Raw genomic sequence first — 12,710 nt, 5'->3', positions numbered from 1 at the left:
TTATTCTTGGTGTTTTAAGAATTGCATTGACTGTTATAGTCTGAATTTACAAGATGTAGTATTACTATCGTAGCTAGTTGTACGGTACTGTATGATCCTAATTCGCATAGTTAATCTGTTGTTGCTGATCGTTCGCCGCAACCAAAATCTGAAGAATTATCTACCGTGCTGCTCGTCGGAGGAATTCCCTGGGGCGGCGGTGCTGGCGATGGCTTCGAGCCGCTCGAGGAGCTGTTGCGCCGTGGGCCGCGCCTTGGGGACCTCTGAGACGCATGCGCACGCCAAGGTATAGTTTTGGGTCTAGAGTTTGTTGTTTGCATTTAGTTTGGTGCTCTCGAGCTGCAGCAAGGGCGTTAGGGTTAAGGTTTAGGGTTAGGGTTCCATGGTGGGAGCCGAAGGTGGCCGAGGAGACAGGTGCAAGATCCTGTCCAAATAAGCTCATTTATCCTCTAGATCTTGATCTTGGGACTTGCTGCTATGTGGATGTGATGGGGGCGGCGGGCCGGCTTTTCTTCTTCAGGCATCGTGGAGGTGGAGATGGAGGATACTGGAAGTTGCTCTGCTTCGATCTATGCAGCAGCAAGGAACAACAGAAATCTTTGGAGTTTATCAACTGAGGCCATGTTTTGCCTCCGTTATCCCTGGTCAATGGAGCCACTCTTTTATGTGGTGTTGTGTGCACTGCAGTGTCTTCAACCTCCAGGACGGCGTGCCACTTTGTAATTTGTATCCCACCACGAGGTCTAGTTCGAGGTCTCCTTCTGGGCCTTACCTTGTTCAAAAAAAGAGTATGCAAATACTCCTATCTACATAGCGGGTTTGCTAGCATGCTACTACAATTACACTTTCCTTGCTTTTCTAGACAAGATTTACATTTGGATAGATATATAGAAATTTTAAAAAGGTCGTGTTAAATTTGTGAGACTGTATACTGATCATTCAGCCCGCGGCAAAGAGAGGCATGCACGTGTATCATCGATCTAGACATGATGTGTGGCGGGAGAGCTAGCGGAGGAGGTGAACGAAGACAAGTAAGCATGTTACAGTAACATTGTGTCATCCATGTAGCACGAATTTCAATCCATGGAAACTTGTAGAGGAGCTACTCAATTGATCAAAAGGCAATCAGTAGATTGCATTCCTACTCCTCCATCAAAAAGGAATTTTTTTTCTTGAGAAACACAATACAAACGTAGACGCTCATATACACGCGCATGCGCTCACCACTATGAACGCACACACGCACATCCTACCCCTATGAGCACCTCCGGAAGACTGGCCGACGGATTGGATCTTGAAATTGACGAAGTCATTACAGACGCCTAGCTGTCGACATGAACGTCGTCTCTCACTGAATGAATATTCCACCTTTATGAGACAGATAGATATCAAACCTAGGGTTTGAATTTTAACACCCACTTTAAGCTCCTTTTCACACATTCAAACATTCAATATAAGAAAAAACAACCCAACATTTACTAAATTGCATTTCTTGGATCCGTGCCTTTTACTAGTACATATGAGAACAAATTGACAAGCAATGGTAACAATGAATAGAACATATGCTCTAGAACTTTCTATTTACGGATAAAATGCCGTGCTACATGTGGAAACAAGTGTAAGATATTTCTTAGATTGAACAGAGCATGCCAAGATACATAAAACAACATAAATATATTTGAACACATGAGTATACATACATTTCACCGAAGTGGAACAAATTAATCCAAGGCCACACACAATCTTGTTTGTTATTTCGTTCCAAAATATAGGTAGAACTTTGTGCAAAATGTATTTGTAATAGTATACATCTGAATTGTTTAAGCACATCTCATATAATTCATGGCATACACTTAATAAGGGTTTGCGGATAAGAGAGTGTGGGGAGATAGATTAAGATGTTCTCTCGGGAGGAAATGTCCCTGCCGTTAATGCCAAATTTGAAGGAACAACAACAAAATAAAAGTGCAGACTTGCTTGTTTCCTCCACAACTTCGAACTTTCGAAGGCTAATCAACTCAAACATACACAATATTTCTATATTGTTAATGACTACGAGAAAAACTACTTAAGATTAAGTTTCATTGTTAAAAAAAGTTGATAATATTTATTTGTAAATTTACATGACTAATTTTGCTAAGAAACTAGTTAAGAGGTACCTCAGATAATGAGTTATAAACAAGTAAAAAAGTTTAGTATAAATAAAATATTATTCCATTTATAACGTGAATAATGTTTTAATTATTAGGTAAACGGAATTTCCAACACCCTCTGGTAAGTGAGTTTACATGTAAAAAATGATGGTCCGCATAAATTTAAACTGGTTTGTTAGTTCAATTTTAAATCTACGTGTTTCACTTCATATGTAACTCCCATGACCCAACTTCAACTTTCTATTTGTACTCCAAAAGTTGTAAAGTTAAAAATTTAATATGTGACTGAGTTTGAAATCCAAATTTTGCTCGAGAATCGTGCACCCTTAAGAATTGCATTGATTTTTACTGTCTGAATTTTCAAGATGTTGTAATTACCATCATAGCTAGTGTGTACGTACGTATGATCTTAGTAAGTCGCATAGTTAATCTGTTGTTGCTGATCGTGGTTTGCCCTAAAATCTTTCAAAGTTATTTACGTTCTAGGTTATTATCGGTGTTCCAAGAAAAAAGTCGAAATGGTGCACGTACGGTTAAGAGTTGCATCGACTGTTGCAGTCTGAATTTACAAGATGTTGTACGTATTACTGTCATAGCTAGAGTGTACGTCATGTACGATCCTAATTCGCGCGCACATTTAATCTGTTGTTGCTGATCGTTGGCGGCAAAAATCTTTAAAAGTTATCTACCGCGCGTGCTGCTCGATCGTCGGAGGAAGTCTCCGGGTCGGCGGTGGTGCCGGCGGCGATGGCGTCGAGACGGTCGAGGAGCTGCTGCGCCGTGGGCCGCGCCTTGGGGACCTCGGAGACGCAGGCGCACGCCAGCTCCAGCACGCTCTCCGCCTCCTCCCGGTGCTTCCCTGAAGAAGACACGGCGGCGTCGACGGCCTCGTGGCCCCTGCCCTCGCGCCGCAGCCGCACGGCCCACGCGGTGACGTCCCGCGCGCCGAGCCGCGCCGCCATGTCCACGGGCCGCCGCCCGGTCACCAGCTCCACCAGCACCACGCCCATGCTGTACACGTCGCCGCGGTACGTGGCCGCGGGCAAGCTCGCGTACTCCGGCGGGATGTACCCCAGCGTGCCCACCAGGTCCGTCGTGACGTGCGTGTCGTCGTTCCCGCGCCCCAGCCGCGCCAGCCCGAAGTCGGCCAGCCGCGCCTCCATGTCCGCGTCCAGCAGGATGTTGCTCGACTTCACGTCCCGGTGCATCACCCGCGGTCTTGACACGCCATTGTCGCCGCCGTGCAGGTACGCCAGCCCGCGCGCCGCGTCGCGCGCCACCCGTAGCCGCGCCGGCCACGGGAGGACGTCGGCGCGCTCGTGGAGCCAGTGGTCGAGGCTGCCGTTGTCCATGAAGGGGTAGATGAGGAGGCGGACGTCCTTGCCGACGCGACAGTAGCCGCGGAGCGAGACGAGGTTGCGGTGGCGGACGCGGGAGAGCGCCTCCACCTCGGCGCGGAACTCGCGCTCCATCTGCTGGAAGTCTCCGGAGAGGCGCTTCACGGCGACGTCGTGGCCGTCGGCGAGCGTCGCGCGGTACACCATGCCGAACCCGCCGCACCCCACGATGCGCGAGTCGTCGAAGTCGCCCGTCCCCTTCACCACCTCGTCCAGCGTGATCACCGTCGTCCTCTGGGTGGCGGCGCTGTCGTCGTCGTCGTCGCTTGGGAAGAGGAGCACCAGGGTGGACGACCTAGTCGCCTCGAACGAAGAGTCGTCGCAGCTCTCGTCGCCGGCGGCCACCCTGCATGCGTTGTCCTCCTGCCGTCGCCTCGACCACGCTCGCCACGTTGCGGCGACGCCCACGGCGAGCAGCAGCGCCGTGCCCACGCATATCGCCGCCACGACGCCAGCGCTGGCGGCGCTCCTCCTGCGGCCACTGCTGCCGCTCGCGCCGCCCGCGGTTTGATTCCGGTCGCACTTCCGCACGTGGATGCCGCACAGGAACGGGTTACCCGCGAAGTCCACGCGCGAGAAGGTGGAGAACTGGCCGCCGACGGGGACCTTGCCGGAGAGGTTGTTATACGCGACGGCGAAGTGGGAGAGGAAGGTGAGCTGCGTCGGCCGACGGCGGGATGGCGCCGGAGAGCGCGTTGTGCGACAAGTCGAGGGACTCGAGGCTTGTCATCCCCGACAGCTCTGGCGGGATGGACCCCGAGAAGCCGTTCCAGCTCAGGTCAACGATGTGCAACCTGGCCAGCGCCCCCATCGCCGGCGGCACTCCGCCAGTGAGGTTGTTCCGCGCCAGCACCAGAGACGGCGGGAAGCTGCTCACCTGGTTGTACTGCCGTCCACTGGCCGACACGTTCCGGCGCATGAAGAACGGGAAGTCTGCACCGCCGGGTCCTCGTCGTTGCCACTGCCGTTTCCAGCCAGCATCGCCGTCATCCGCGTGAAGCTCGCCGGTATCTCTCCCTGCAGTGAGTTGTTGGAGATGTCGATGTAGAAGAGGCGGTCGAGCTCGCCGAGGAACGGCGGGATCGGGCCGGCGAGTTTGTTCCACGAGATGTCGAGCACCTTGAGCTTGCTGAGCCCGGCGATCCACGCCGGGATGGCGCCGGTGAGCTCGCAGTTGGCGATGACGAGCACCTGGAGGGTGGTGAACCCGTCGATCCCGGCCTCCGGCATCGCCTCGCCGCCGTGGAAATTCTTGGTGAGCACGAGGCTCGTCAGGTTCGGCAGGCGCTGCAGTATCATTAATGCCGACGTGACGTTGGAGAAGCCGTTGCCGGTGAGGGAGAGGAATGAGATTGACCGGAACGCGGCGAAGGACGGCGGTATCTCGCCGGTGAGGTGGTTGCGGCCGAGGTTGAGCGCCGTCATGCCGGCGCATTCGGGGAGGCTGGCGGGGATGGGGCCCGTGAAGCGGTTGGCGCCGAGGTCGAGGTACACAAGGCGGTTCACGGCGCGGAAGTCGAGGCCGATGGCGCCGGCGAGCGTGTTGTTGCGGAGGTTTAGGACGCGGAGGTTGACGCAGAGCGAGAGCGTGGCGGGGAGGCTGCCGTTGAGCAGGTTGCTGGGCGCCGAGAGCTCCTGCAGCGTGCCGGCGAGCGCGTCGAACACCTCCGGCAGCGCGCCGGTGAAGGCGTTGAAGGAGAGGTCGAGCCGCACGAGGGCGGTGAGATTACGGAGCCCCTGGGAGATCCCGCCGGAGAGAGAGTTGGTGTGGAGGACGAGGATCCGCAGCGACGTGGCGGCGAAGAGGTCGTCGGGGAGGGCGCCGGTGATGCCGTTCCCGTCGAGCGAGAGCTCGGTGAGCGACCGGCATTGGGCGAACCCGGCTGGGAAGTCACCCGAGAGCCTGTTCATGGACAGCCGTAGGACCTGCAGCCCCGGCGACGAGGCGCACACCGCGGCGGCGTCGACGGGGCCGAAGAACCCGTTGCCTGACGCGTCGAACGCCGTGAGGTTCGCCCCGCCGGGGAGCACCGGCAGGGCACCGCTGAACGCGTTGTACGACACGTTGAACACGCGTATTGCCGGGAGCGAGATGGAGATAGAGGTAAGCGCGCCGGCGAGCGCGTTGGAACTGACGTCGAGCGCCTCCAGGAAGCTGAGCCGGAGGATGCCTGCCGGCAGCGCGCCGCGGAGCGCGTTGCCTGAGAGGTTGAGCACGCGGAGGGCCGTCAGGTCGGTGAGCGACGCGGACACCTTCCCACGGAGCGTCCGGTTGGGCAGCACCACCCCGACGACGACGACGGACGCGCCGGAGCAGAGCACGCCGGGCCACGCGCAGCAGCCTTCATCGGGCGCGGCAGGCCAGCCGGCGACCGGAGCGTCGAGGCCGGCGGAGAAGCCTCTCAGCGCGTGGAGGTCGCTGGACCCGCAGGGAGGCGAGGACTGCGCCGCGCCGGTCCGGCACCGCGACAGCAGCAGGATCGCCGGCAGCAGCAGCAATCGCAGCGCTGCCACCAGTGCGCTACCTCTGCTTCGGCCCATTGATCATAAGCATGGACGCGTCAAGAATCCGAGCTTCTTGCAAGGAGAAGACCCGGAGGAGGGAGACGATGGTTGTTGTTAACTAAAAACTTGTTTGTGTGTTAGCTAGGTTTGACTCTTGGCTAAGTATGTTTAAGTTCTTATCGATCTTCTTCTCCATGAAAATCAAATGGTTGTCTTGGATGTATCAGGACTTATATCTACGTATGTATACACACATACTATTGTTTTGTTGACGCGGAATCAGCTGGGTGTCCGGTGTGTGATTGTGACCCCATCTGGTGCGGAAGTCGGCGCCTCCACCTGGGCGCGCGCGGAACTGGCGAGTCAACGGAAGTGGGCAGTCAACGGAGGGTACGTATGCGCGCGCGCGTGGATGCTCCTCACGACCCAAGGCCTGGCGGTATATCTACCGCGCGGATGGATGGATGGTCGTGAGTGAGAGCGTTGGGTGGGACCCAAGGCGCAAGACCAGCTGTACGTCCTACACCTACACGCTCGCGGTGCGTCTCCCACGTGGAGCCCACACGCGCTGATGGTGGGCTACGTATGCGATGCGGAAAGTGCAACGGCGCGCACGTACCATGGGTGGGACCCAATTAAGGCGTGACCACATGGAGCCACCACACGTATGTACGCAATGCAAGAAGCTCACCTGGAGTACCGATCTCCATTGCTTCTGCCCTAACGTGCGCGCGCGCGTGACAAACAAACCCAAACCCAAAACTAGAACAAACAGAGGCAGAGTCGAGAAACTAGAGAGATCGAAATAGAAACCCGAGGAAGACACAGATATATCACCCTGGAATCTTACAGAAAAGCCCAGAAAACATAAAACAATACAGAAAAGCCCTTCTGAGCTTTGGTGCCTTCGTCTCCGAGAAGGACGCTGCGCCGGCGAAACCCGCCGCTCGACCTCCGAAACCCTGGACAGGGAGGCTCCCCACGCGACAAGGGAGTCGACGCTCCTCGGTGCCGGAGCACCTCCACCCTGCTCGACGAACAGCGACACCTTCCTGTGCGCTCTCGCAATCGTGCATCTTCAAGGACGTCAAACACCGGAACCGCCATCTCCCGGACTCCGGCATAGGGGATGTCCTCCTGAGCACTCCGCAGAGCCGCAGACGAGGACGGGGCGCTAGATCCGCGGCGAAGCTCCACCGGAGCCGCACCGACGGAGGGGAAGACCGCCGCCACCAAAAGCCACACCGACACCGCCGCTTCCACCCGCGCCGCAGATGTTGGTAGGTTCTAGTTGGACTTCATGATGCGACTTGGTTAACCTTTTTTTGTGCGAACCTATTTAACCATATCATGGGAATGGTAAAAATGGTTAACCATTAAGTTACGAGTTAGAAAGAGTTAACCACCGGTTATTAAGGTTCGAACCAATTTTAGCATTTGGAATAGCAGAGTAACCCAGCTTATTAGAAAATGAGAACATGTTAACATACAACAAATAATCGCTGTGGAGAACCAACCCGAGGTTGGGTGGTTAGGAGGGTGGTTGTACCCCAGCCCACCGTAGTTCAAATCCCAAATTTGACATCTGTGTGTCTCATAAAGGCGGAATATTCATTCAGTGGGAGGCGACGTTCCCGTCGACAGCGAGGCGCATGTGGTGACTTCGTCAATTTCAAGATCCAATCCGCCGACTCAGTCTTCCGGAGGTGCTCATAGGGGTAGGGTGTGCGTGTGTGCGTTCATAGGGGTGAGTGTATGCGCGTGTATGTGAGCGCCTGCGTTTGTACTGTGTTTCTCAAAAAAAAAAAAACAAATAATCGCTGTGAAAAATAACGGAAAAAGGAGTGATCCAACAAAAGTATTTTAATGATCAGGTACATGGTGGTGAGTGCAGTAGACTGAGTCATGTATCTACTGACACTCGCAAAGCTTGAGTGCGGAGCCAAGGTAGCAGCGGCCTGACCAAGTACATGGTGGTGACCGCGTCGAGCAGAGCGTTGACACTGCTAGAGGTGTCGGCGGTCGAAGGAACGTGAGGCCGCGATGGTGACCGCGCCCGTCTCGCTCCGGACGGCAACTGGTCGGCTCAACGCCGGCGGCGGTGACCAGGCTCGTCTCGGTTAGGATGGCGGCATCGACGCCTGCGACGGTGACCGCGCCCGTCTCGCTCCGGCCGGCAACGGCCGGCCTCGAAGCCGGCGATGCTGACTTCGCCCGTCTCGCTGCGGATGCGACGAGCACGCGCCTCGTGGTGGAGGCCTCGTGGACGTGAAGCCCCAGGCTCTGCTTCGTTGAGTGCGCCTCCTCCTCTGCTCGCGATCACCAGAAGCAAAGCGTTCTTGAGGATGTCGTCGAGGAGCTGCAAGTGCAAGAACCACGCCAAGAAGAGCTCCCTGGATGCAAGAGGAGGAGGACGACGAGGTCCAGGTGGTGGAGGTGGTGGCCGCGTCCGGCAACGCGCAGACGACGAAGCTGCTCCGCCGGCGCGTCGTACGTGTGCCGTCATCCGCGCCGACGACGAAGCTGACAACGGCGGGCAGCACGAGAAGCAGAGCGCGACGATGCTGCTCGATCGGGCACAGGGAGGAGTTGCTGCAGAGCGTGCGGCGGTGCCGGCAGCTGCGGCAGAGGCCGCTCTTCATCGTCGAGCCATACACACCGTCATTGCCAACTGATTCATTAAATCAGCACGATATATACCACCATTAAATCAGCAACCGACCGAGATTGCAATTTTTCTACTCTATCTAGTACTACTAATCTAGTACTATGCAATGTACTACTACTAGTTGTAACCTCATCTGTCTACCGGCACGGCGCGTTGACATGAGTATACAATCAGTTGTCTCTGTATTTTCGTCATGGTCATTCAGTTCTGTCAGATATAATCTCTCTACTGTATCCAACTCATGCATGGCATTTGTCACGCCAAAGAATGAGTAGTTAACTCTACCTGAATTGCATACGGCGGTTGAATTTTGATACATGTATCTTGAATGTAGTTAATTAAAATGAGCCGAATATTGCTACGTATTTCTCTATTTAGGATGTTGGAGTAATTTAAATATAAAATTAGACTACATAAATGTTAAAATATAATTATTGATGTTTCACCTCAATTTATGAGCCCCATAACGCAACTTTTGTCTCTCGCTCAGACCACAAAGAGCACTTCGGCGTGGGTACTCAAGTATGCATGGTCATGCATATATTGTCCAACACATCAGCTGTACATATGTTGCTTCCTCACAGTAGATATTGTCCTCTTCTTATCTCATCCCTCCATTCCGCTCACGTCCAACAACTATATATTGTCCACCTCTTATCTCTTGTTCCTGCTTAGCTCTACGCCTAATGTAATGCAATTTCCGTCTCTCACTCAGACAAAAAAGAGCAGTTCGGCGTGGAAACTCAAGTACGCATGGCAGTGCATATATTGGTGGAGCACAACCACAAATCTTTTCCTTTTAATTCGAACATTTAGAGATCTCCACGGTTAATTTCTTAGAGCCATTCAACCCACATCTAGACATTTCCCATGTATATCTAGACATTTTATGGTGGCACACAAATTTTCGGAAAAAAGTAACATTTCTGTGTCCCGTGTATTTGATGCTTCAACATCACTATTCACTGAACATTTTTTTTTTGTCTTTTTTACACAAGTAACGCAAAATATTCGTTTTCCCCGAAAACCTATGTGAGAACATATAATGCCCATATATACACGTGAAATTTTATTTCCAATTTTTTAAATATTTTTTAGATGTAATATTTATGCATTTTCAATAATATGTTCATATGCACCTATGAGCCGGATGGCGAGCACAGCCTTGAGCAGCATCTCCATCTCGAGCTCGTCGTTGCCGCCGTCCACCATCACCAGCAATTAGCAGCAGTTTTCCCGCATTTTAATTTCAAGACGGGCCATTACCATTGAGGCAAGAGCGCCTCTTGTAGCGGAAGGAAACAACCAGCTGGCGCGTCGCGGTAGCGCTCTGAAAATACTAATCACATGCGTGCTATACTCCCACCCAATCCCGAGTGAAATCCATGCAAACAAAACCAACCTTCGATCATCCTCAACACGTGGCTAGCTACGTCACGACTGATCCAAACACGTCCTACCCATGTGTATTAGCGAGTCGATTCACGTGCTCAGCTCATGGCGAATCGACTTTGAAGAAAATGTTTATACTGTAAGATAGAAATACCTCCAGAGTTTTCTTTAAGAAAGAAAAGTATTGGTTAAGCTAATCAAACTTGCATTGATTAATAAGCTTAAATAGTACCTTTCTTTTTTTAAAAGAAAATTCAGAAATGGATCTTTTAATTGAAACTCCATTATTTGCTTCATGATTTATTTCTAGCTAGCTAGCTAGTTAAAGTCCACCAGCATGATCAACCATGCTAGTTTCAAATACAGCATTTTTTTTTTTGCTTTTCCTGCCCATCCACCTACTACCTTGTTTCCCGCCCGTAAGCAAAGCTAGGAAGGATATCAAGTATACTTTGCCACTATTTTGCATCTGCATATACACTAGCTCTAGAGATTTGCAACTATCTAGCAGGTATGCTAAGTAATTGAAATTTGTTTTTATACACTGCTGAAATATTGTTCAGCAATATACTTTTGGTCTAACAACTTTATTTCGAACAAGTAGAATAGACGATTTAGGAACTCGACACCCGAGGTACTTCTCCAATGAACATGAGCTATATAGTGAGTTCGGAGAAGGAGACGTCCGCAGCCACCAGCGTCGATGGGACTACATGTAGGAGTAGCTATGGATGATCTCCCATCTCAAGGGGGCCCATGTAGGTGTTGGTGAAAATGGTGTCCCCCCTCAAGGGAACCCGTGTCGATGCCAGGTGTAGTACTGCACCCTTCACCAGGTACACCAGAGATGTTAGCCAAACGTCACAACAAAATGCGCTGCAGTCAGCAGCGGTGCTCGTGTTGAAGAGGCATAAGCCGATGTCGCATGTGTTAAAGAGATGTCGGAGAACCCCGACGATAAGCTCGTAGAATAGCACCATGCCGCGGCCAGGTGTTTTCAATACGAGCAAGGCATCGGGGTTTGCACGTGGACTTCCGCCCCCAATGATGTCACCATCACCCGCCCCGGAGGCGTCGTCGCAGCGGAGCCGGGCTAGGCGCATGGCACCTTCAATAGGAGACGTGCGTAGCCGTGCTGAATAGAGAAGTAGACACGACAGAGTCGCCTCGGTGGGTGCCGCAGGCTGCACATGGACACCAGCACGACATCTTCAACGGGAGCCTTATCGTTGATAATGCATGTACCTTGCACTGTTGCACATTTTGCATTCTTTTCTAGCTGCATGCCTGGGTCGAGGCACTGAACGTGCATCTTCGCCCAATAATTTCCGAAAATTGCAACTCCGATGATCCCGGGAAAAGCTAACTTATCTAGAAGGTTCCGACGGTTGTCCACATGCCCGAATAAGAGCTTGTATGCAATATGGACGGACTCCCCAAAATGATGCGGCCACATGAAATCACGGTACCAAAAAAAATAGGGCGGGAAGACCCAACCAGTACGTAGGTGCCAAAATTTGGCTGGGAAAATCTTATGGTGGGCTAACGTTGGCAAGAAAAGTCCCCAAACCTACGCCGCACTTCGTAACCTCCCACGATTGGGGTAGGAAAGAGCGTGGTTATTCGTCGGATAACCCGAAAACAGAGATGAGGCCGAGATGACATGTGGAACTCTGTGCATGAGGTAGTAGCGCTTTGTTGAACCAAAGGCGCGCAAGAACGTGGCGAGTACCCACCTATGCACATCGGCTAAGGGCGCACACCGGAATGTTTGCACATAAAATTATAGGTACTAGCCTTCCCTGTGAAATGAATAGGATCTTCGAGTAAACGATGCTGCGAGGAGATGGCATGGAACGACGAGTTTCATGCCCCCAACTCATGCAGATGATAACGGTGCACGTAACATGAAGGGCACATGGAATAATGGGTAATGCTATCTACTAATACGGAGTACACACAAAGCCATCACCACCATAACGAAGCCACCCCACCTCATCGTACAACTAGCTTTATGTCTCTATGTCTCTATGACGAGGCTATATACGTATTTTGATTCACCGAGTTGCTGCAACATGAATATGCGTGCATGCTCTAGCATGGAGAAATTGGTTTTGTTCTAGATCGACTCACATCATCAAATGTTACTGGTATCAACCCTTATCTCTCAGAATAAAAAGTAGATATTATACGTAAAAGAACATAAAAAATAAGCCCATGGAAAATATGTAGCTCATCATCCATGCAAATTAACCATATTCCAGCTAGGTTGTTGCTTCGGTTCCAACCAATATGCATCTTCTCCTCCGATTGCTCATGCAACTCTTTTTTTTTTTTGCAAGAAAGCTGCGAAAACTAAAATTTAGGTGAGAAAGTTGCTGAAACGAGATTTTGGGAGGGAAAACTGTCAAAACGGAAGAGGGGTTCCAAAAATTGGGCGAGAAACAACCATGATACCAATTCGAACCCTTTATGATGATAAAGATAATACCAATTATTTGTGGTTATCTTGTACTACCTCCGATACCGGTTTATAGGCCCTGCCCTTATCCCTAGGTTGTATATTTGACCAACATAATACAAGGTATATATTAC

The 12,710-nt window shown here is 51.8% G+C and overlaps 1 pseudogene; it reads right to left on the bottom strand.

Moving 5' to 3' along the window:
* Positions 1–2,681: 2,681 nt before the first annotated feature.
* On the bottom strand, positions 2,682–6,091 carry LOC127310763 (phytosulfokine receptor 1-like; annotated as a pseudogene).
* Positions 6,092–12,710: the final 6,619 nt, after the last annotated feature.

This window comes from Lolium perenne, chromosome 6, assembly GCF_019359855.2.
Source record: "Lolium perenne isolate Kyuss_39 chromosome 6, Kyuss_2.0, whole genome shotgun sequence".
NCBI classification, from domain to species: Eukaryota; Viridiplantae; Streptophyta; class Magnoliopsida; order Poales; family Poaceae; genus Lolium; species Lolium perenne.
This window is presented reverse-complemented; position numbering and strand designations above follow the sequence as displayed.